Raw genomic sequence first — 8,896 nt, 5'->3', positions numbered from 1 at the left:
GGCTGAGGATGTTGAAATAAGTGTTTCTTGGCCATTTGAGATTCCTTTGTTGAGAATTCTCTGTTTAGATTTGTACCCCGTTTTTAATTTGGATTATTTGTTTTTTTGATGTCTAGTTTCTTGAGTTTTTTTTTTATATATATATTTTGAAGATCAGCCCTGTCAGATGTGGGGTTGATGAAGATCTTTTCACATTCTGCAGGCTGCTGTTTTGTCCTACTGATGGTGTCTGTTGCCTTATAAAAACTTTTCAGTTTCATGAGGTCCCATTTATTAATCGTGGATCTTAGTGTTTGCACTATTGGCGTTTTATTTAGGAAGTTGTCTACTATCCCAATGCATTCAAGACTATTCCCCACTTTCTCTTTTATCAGGTTCAGCATATTTGGATTTTTGTTGAGGTCATTGATCCACCGAGACTGGAGTTTTGTGAAGGGTAATAGATATGGATCTATTTGATTCTTCTACATGCCAACATCCAGTTATACCAGCGCCATCTGTTGAAGATGCTTTCTTCTTATCCCCTGTATAATTTTGGCCTCTTTGTTGAAAATAAGGTATCCATAGGTATGTTGATTAATCTCTGTCTTCAATTTGATTCAAATACCATGCACTTGTTATTACTAAAGCTCTGTAGAACAGTTTGAAACCAGGAATGATAATACCTCCAGAAGTAGTTTTATTGTACAGGATTGTTTTAGCTATCCTGGATTTTTATTTTGAGATATGAAGTTGAGTACTGTTCTTTCAAGGTCTGTAAGTAATTTTGGGGGGATTTTAATGGGAATTGCATTGAATCCATAGGTTGCTTTTGGTAAGACAGCCATTTTTTCTATGTTAATTCTACTTATCCACGTGCATGGGCGATCTTTCCATCATCTGATATCTTCTCCAATTTATTTCTTCAAAGACATGAAGTACTTGTCATACTGGTCTTTCACTTGCTTGGTTAGAGTTACACCAAGATATTTTATACTATTTGTGGCTATTGAGAAGGGTGTGGATTCCCTGGTTTCTTTCTTGGCCAATTTATCATTTGTATATAGGAAGGCTACTGATTTTTTTTTGAGTTCTTCTTGTATCCTGCCATTGTACTAAGCTCCCACAACTGATAGTTGTAGTTCCTTAGTAGAATATTTGGGAATCTCTTATATATGCTATCTTATCATCTGTGAATAATGATACTTGGAATTCTTCCTTTCCAATTTGTATCCCCTTTCAGTTGTCTTATTGCTCTAGTTAGAACTTTAAGTACCATATTGAATAGATACAGAGAAAGTGGACAGTCTTGTCTTGTTCCTGATTATAGTGGAATTGCTTTGAGTTTCTCTCTATTTAACTTGGTGTTGGCTATTGGCTTGTTGTACATTGATTTTTGATGTTTTGGATTTTAAGTTTTCTCGTAAATTTCTAATTCTTTATCCAAAGATACCGATAATTGATTTTTAAAAATTCATTTAGAATTAATTCTAAAATTTATTGTATACCTCAGAAGTACCAAGCCCACCACTGGACCCCAGGAGTCTTGGGATAAACAGGACACACTTTGCTCTCAATGAAATGTATTGCTTCTATTAGATTATTTAAGTTCAGAATAGCATGTTCTCATTAGCTTGTTTATTTTACTTATAGTATTAGATATTTTGCTTTGGATTAGTTAATGTTCTTGTCCATTTCCATGAAGGGTTGCCTTTTCTTTGCTTCCTCAATGTTGTTATCATGCCTGCATTAGTGCTTGACATACTTGCAGACATTAATAAAAAAAGAGTAACATATATATTTAGCAAATACAAGTAGAAGGCACTAAGTTTCAGTGACTTTGAGAAGATCATGTCTCTTTTTCTGTAAAAGCTTTAGTATATTAACTGCGTCAAAGAGCAGTCTCTGTTTCATTCTGTTTACTTGTACTTCCTGGGAAGAGATTTCAGAACATCTGTTTAAAAACCCATCCAAATCTGTAATGTTCTAATGATTTCCACAAACTCTCAGTGGGGCAAAATGCTTTCCCAAGAATCCCATCGAATCACTCTGAGTTGAACAGATAGAAACACTTCCATGTGGATGAGCCATACCATTCTTCATAGCCCAGTGTTTGAAAACATCTGTGTGACATTTTACCTTGAAGGATACAACTGAAGGGTTTAAGCAGCTTGTCAAGTGGTCCTTGACAAAATTCTTGGTGGTGAGTACTTCTACCATTTGGAGAAGTTCTGTCATCAGAGTTAACTGTAGCCTCCCACGTGACTCTTCCTGCAGACATCCCAGCTGATGGATGGTTGTCTCATGGTTCTGACACAAGGGTGGGAAGCCAATGGTACCATCATTTAACTATGTGCTCTAGCCTTTGACTTACACCTTGATTATGTGCATGGATGATGTGCGTGCATCCCCACACACAGCTGTGCAGCTCTGGGAAGAGGATGGTATTCAGTGGTTGTACACATCTTTCTGCATTAGACAGTTCCTGGTTTTGGCTGACCCAGATGGTAAGAATACTGTTAGGAAACCTATCTTGATTTGACTGCTGAGACAGCAGATTTATGAACTCTGTTGTGTAGCTAAAAGGCACTCCTAAGATTTATGTCTTTTAGGTCTCTGTATATGAGACTTCCAGAACAAGTTGCCTAGGTCTTGGTGTTGACAGAAGGCACCTTCCTGCACCGGAGTAGCAACATTCTCAGGAGACTACTTATTTTGCCTATGCAATATAAAACTCTAAACAATGATGAATGGCCTGGTGAGAAGAGCTTCTTTAATAATCCAATAATTTCATCAAATGGTCTGGTCCTGAGTGTAATGCAGGTGGGCCGAGCCCTGATGTGGGCTGGATTTAAGTCCCACGTTATTAAAACAAGAAAGACTATCTTTGTTTATTCACGCTTGTCTATTTTGTTTTCTTCAAGGCAAAATCAAGCCTTGCAGCATACATGACGCAAGAAACAGAGCGGATGATGCTAGATGCCTCCTTGTGTCTCGGTTGTCATTTTCACAGTCTGGTCAACGTCCAGGCAATGACTTGCCCTAGTTGCTTATGAGGTAGGCTTCAGCGTTATTTATGTTACCTTCTGCTGTTTAACTTCCTTTTTCAGTAGGTTCTTGATCTTTAAAAATTCATATTATTTTAAAAGTATGCATTTGTGTATTTGAGTGTTCATACATGTCTTTGTGTGTGTGAGTGTGCGTACATCTCTCTCTCTCTCTCTCTCTATCTCTCTCTCTGTCTCTCTCTCTCTCTCTCTGTGTGTGTGTGTGTGTGTGTGTGCATGTGAATGCAGGTGTCTGGAGAGGCCTGAATCATTGGATTCTTTGGAGCTGAAGATCAGGTGATTATTAGCCCTCCCAGTTTGGGTACTCAGAACCTAATCCTGGTCCTCTACAAGAGTTAAGATACGCTTTTAGGACCAGCCTGGTCTACAAGAGCTAGCTCCAGAACAGGCTCTAAAGCTGCAGAGAAACCCTGTCTCGGAAAAAAAAAAAAGATACGCTTTTAGCCACAGAGGCATCTTTCCATGTCCTCTTTGTAAGTACTATATGTAACAAATATAAGCAAGGATGATTACAGCACAGAGATTTATTATAGCTGAAAACAACTCATTATTCAAAACCTTCTTTTGAGAACTCATCAAAGAAACAATCAGCCCAAGACCAAAGCACAGAAGTCCTGGAAATACAGCTGGAACCAGCACAAATGTGTCTTCATGTATTTCATTATTACTGGTCTCTGAAAGACAAAGTGCTATAGAAGCAAACTGATTTATTTACGTTTATTTACTTAAGCAAAAACCTTAAACCAAATAAAACATCAAATTTATAAGTTACATTCTTATATATCAATTTGTGCATCTGTATATTTGACTTGTGGTCTCAATTAGAGTCTTGTAATTGTCAAGAAAATGTTAATGCAAGGCAATTAAGAATTGTACAGTGAACACATGTGCTCCTTATTTATTTTTATCAGGGCTAGCTAAAAACAGCTTGTGATACTAATGGATCCTAATAGGGAAGTAGCTATTAATTAAATAAATAGCCTGTTAGACTGAGAAATGAAGTGTCTATACAAAAACAGTGCACTAATATTGTTAAAGAATAGTAATTAACTCACAGCCTTTAGTGGTGGCATAGATATTTATATTTGATTTTGCAGATATTTGTGTCTGTGATGTCAAATTAATTAGATTAAGCCTGGAAGCATGTTTTAGAATAAAAGAAAATAGCGGTCATGCTCCAAACTCAGAGAAGATACACTGTATTTGGAAAAAACTAGATATAAATAAAATTAAATGTCTGATTTCACATGTCAACATATTGGGAGTGTTTTTAGATATAAATCATAAATTTCTTACCACTTTTATTACCATCCACCATGCCTTATATTTGTTGATGCTACTATACAGAGGACACAGTGCTGGAGTAATAACACCGAGAATATAAACCCAGGTCTCCACATAGGAAGCAAGTGCCCAGAACTGGTATATAGATTTCTCAAAGAAATCTTTGCCAAAACAGAAAGTCCCATGAACGGGAAAGTAGAAGAAAGCTCGGGGACAGGGTGCTCTGGCAATTTTTGTGTAGATGAAGAATTTGAAGTTCATGTCGAATATACCTACACAAAGGACAGTGGCGATGGCCAGGTGGGGACCATGGCTTAAACCAAGGTCATTATGAACGTTCTGGGTAAGGTTGGATAAAGGATTTACACAGTTATGACCATATTGTATGTGTTCTGTGAAACTGGATTTGGTACTCCTGGGGAGAACATCATAATCAAGGGTTTTATTTATTTTTTTTAATTTTAATTTTACTTTTTGAGGATTGATCAGACTGGAATGGCCAGGGAGATTTGAGGATGGTAGTGTAGGCTAGACGCAGCAAGACTGCCTAAAGCCTCTTGTGGGAGAGAAGATGTGAGGTGAAAGGCTGGAGAAACGGTTCAGTAGTTAGGGGCACTGGCTGCTCTTGCAGAGGACCAAGGTTCAGTTCCCAGCACTCATATGGTAGTTCAGAACATCTGCAACTCCAGTTGCAGCGCATCCAAGTCCCTGTTCTGGCATTTGAGAGCACCAGGAACGAACACACACACACACACACACACACACACACACACACATGCTTGCAGGTGTACACTCATATAAAATAAATACATCTTTATAAATGTGAATATGTTTTCCTAACCTCATTTTAGCCTTCTTAGAGCAAATGCAATGCCATGCTTCTGCTCATTTGGCCTGTGATATATAATGCAGAAGGTGCTGACCTTTTGATATTCACATTGGGCCTCCTGGAATAAGAATGCCTTGTGAATAAAGAAGTCAAAGAAACCTAAGGAGATTCAAGTAGCGGTCATTCTACTGTGAGGTGATAAATTTTGTGATCGATTGAGGCTTAGCTTAGTCCCAAGAAATCATTATTGAGTTACTTGGTAATAACAGCTAGAGGTGAGCAAAGTGTTTGCTCCCCCTATAACACAAATGCAGATCACTAGCTTCCTGGGATCTGGACAAATAAAACCTCGGTTTTAATTAAACTGCGATTGCATTAATTGGAAGTCTCTGCATTTTGTGATAATCACCGACTTGGATGTTATTTATTTCTCCTCAGCTTTCTAATTTGTCTTCCTTTTCTGTAAATGTAAAAATTCTTTTGGCCTTTTAATTATAGGGAACATGGAGTTAGCAGAGCTAAATGAAATCATGAAAGCCTGAATTTTTCTTTTTCCCTCCAACTACATTTTAGATTCTCAAGACAAGCTTTTATGGTGATACATGTCTTTTTTTTTTTTTAAATCATGCTCTTTAAAAAAATGTGGTAATAAGAGCAACTAACAATGTTAACAGCACTGACAACATCATGTCTGCTTTCCCAGAATTTATGTTGTGCTGAGTGTTCACAGCTCTCTATGTTAAAGGATTATTCTTTGCTTTTATTAGTTTTCACCAAGTAAGCTTTCCAATTCTATTGGTTTATTGTCATATCTGTCACACGGTGTGATTAATTAATGGCAATTCAAACATTTGCTTAAGTCTATAGAAATGCTGAGTGTGTTTTGTTTTGTTTTGTGGCTGCGGGGATGAAATGGGGTCACCAGCTAAAAGATCTTTTCTTCTTGTTTTTGCCCCTTAACTTTATTTTTTATAGAAACCAATTGTCCTAGGGGTGGCGGCTCACAGAAACTGGAAATGTATGTAGCAATTTCTCTTCAGTAGATAGTGCCCCTAGTTTTATTGACCTCATCCCCAAGGTATGCTAACTGTGGGCAAACAATCAACAATTTGTGTCCCTTAATACTGTGCAAAGCACTTTCCAAAAAGTACTTTGAAATGAGTATCCAATAAAAGCTTAGTATAAGTCCGAAGCTGGGATCAAGTTTGAGGGCTAAGCAGTTCACCCCAAGCTCTTTGCATCTCTCTGGGTGGCAGGGTAAGCTTTTCTCCTTCAAGGTGTCCAGGGAAAACAATTCTGGTGCAGCCTCTAGCGTGTCCACTTTCACACTAATATCCCTTATGACCAAGAGAAAAATAATTTGACTCGTATATAATCTGATTCTTCCTCATCTGTGCTGAAACACTTAATGACCCAATATCTCCTCTCAGCAAGACTAAGGGTATTCTGTCAAAACAGCATGATGAATTATGTGCTTGGTGACCTTCTGTGATAGAGGCTGGGATGCTCTGTGTGTCAAGCTTGCCATCCCCACAGTGAGATGAAGGCTCCCAGAGGAAAGGTCCTCCTGCCTGTGCCTGCTTGCAGAGGGCCCTCTGCCCAGGAAGGGTTTAGCCAACACTTTGGAAATAGGGCCATACTTGTCTTAAGTGATTAGATATAAACGATGAAAGTCTAATAATCTAATAAAAGGAGAAACTATGACTAAAATCTCTCCCCTTTGCTCAGGAGTCACTACTTACAGGGCTCTTACAAGAGCAGTTCAAAGGAAAATGTACATTTCTTTACAAGGCTTCCTCTGATCCACAGCGCAAACTAGAGCACAATTTAGCGTTTTATTTATTTATATCTATTTTTAAGCATTTTCTTGTTGCCACTCCCCCTCATAAGTCTTTAAGAAATAAAAGCATCACAGCACACAGCAGACAAAAGAAGACACCACATTCCAAGGGCCTTGGAGACTGCTCAGGTAGAAGGAACAGCTTTTTGCTATGAAGGGGTGTTGTTTATTGTTCTTTCAACCAGTTTCAAAACAAGGGTGCCTCTAGCGTGCAGAAATAAGACTAGGAAGCTCACAGGCAACATTGTGCCTTGAGCCCAGACAAACTTGGAACACATTTGTTCACAAGGAATTCTGCCACCAAGTTTTGAAAGTGCCATATTTTAAATGTCGAAGCTGTAAAATTCCCGCGTTTGTGCTACCCATGCTGGCATTCCCATCTTCAAGGTATCGAATCGTGATATCCAGCCCACTGATCTAGGTTAAACGTCAGATTACACCGTTCCTTCAAATCCCCTGCTGTAGCGATGTTTCATTTGTATTTTAATAAATTAAGCTTTGCCTGAAGACCAGAGAGTAAAACAGCCCCACTGGTCAGCCTTACAGACCAGGCAGTGGTAGCACACACCTTTAATCCCAGTAGCCACACTAGTTTGCCATCGAAACCAGATGGTGCACACCTTTAATCCCAGCCCTAAGAGGAATATAAGATGGGAGGAGACAGCTCTCAGACACAGTCTCTTTCTGAGGATTCCTGGAGTCAGGATCGCCATTTCAGACTGAGGTAGAGCCAGTGGCTGACTTTTTTGCTTTTCTGACCTTCAGGTTGAACCCCAATATCTGTGTCTGGGTTTTTATTAATTGTGCTGCACCTTGCACCTGGCACAGTACCTAGATCTGAGAAGGCATTAGCAAAATAGTTTGGAATGAATAAATGAATAAATGATTAAATAGATATAGAACAGGCTGACATTTGGTAGATTTTCTGTAAAGACTGAATCCATCCTTATATGTTCTGTTCTACTGGCTTATTAGAAATTTAGTAAAATGTCTTCATTCAAGACTTTATAATGAAGGTTATAAAGTGGATAAGTAAAGGGAAAAACATAATAAGTTGAACCCTGAACTTTTATACAGTGGATTTCTACCAGGATACCGAGCCAGACAGAGGGGGAGACTGGTAAGGAAGAGCCAATGGAAACATTCAATTCATTGGTCAATGTGAGGACGCTAGAGGTGTAGGGCACAAAGCTGAATCAAGAGATAACGCAAATGCAAGGTGTTTCCCTCATTCGGGTTAGCCTGGGTTGCTGTAGGCTCCTCTCTGACCAAGATGGCCTTCGTTTTGGATCTAAGTCACACACCACTGAGATGTGATGGGTGTTCTTACCAGCTCGGAGCCTTCTGCTCTTTGCTAGACAACAGCTCTTCTCTGCTTATTTCTCCACCTTTTGTTTCAAATTTTCATACGTTTTAGTGTTTGTGTGTATTTATATTTTTCCTATTGACATCATAATATAATTACAGATTTTTGTCCCTGCCAAACTCCTCTCATATGCTCCTCGCCAGTCTCCTTCAAATTCATGACCTTTTTTTTTTTTAAACTGCTATGGCATATAAATATTACCAAATAAAGATTGTTTAGTCCGTGTAACGCTGTCTGTGTGTGTATTTTCGGGGTTGAATGTTTGGCACTGGATAGCCAGTCGGTGTGCTCGTCCCTAGGGAGGACTATCTCCCCTATTCTTACTTTTCTCAGTTGCATAGAGTTCTTTGGGTAGGGCTGCGGCTTTTGTGTAGGTGTAAGGCTTTTCTCCATTCGGTTTGGCATGTTCATTGGTGTCATTCTCGTTCAGCTCATGTTTGGACACTTACGCTGGTGAGGCTTTATGTGTGTAGCTTCTGATATTGCAAGGAGACAAAATCGCACAGCAAACTCACACATCTGCTGCCTCT

This window comes from Arvicola amphibius, chromosome 11, assembly GCF_903992535.2.
Source record: "Arvicola amphibius chromosome 11, mArvAmp1.2, whole genome shotgun sequence".
NCBI classification, from domain to species: Eukaryota; Metazoa; Chordata; class Mammalia; order Rodentia; family Cricetidae; genus Arvicola; species Arvicola amphibius.
Note: the sequence above shows the minus strand (reverse complement) of the source record.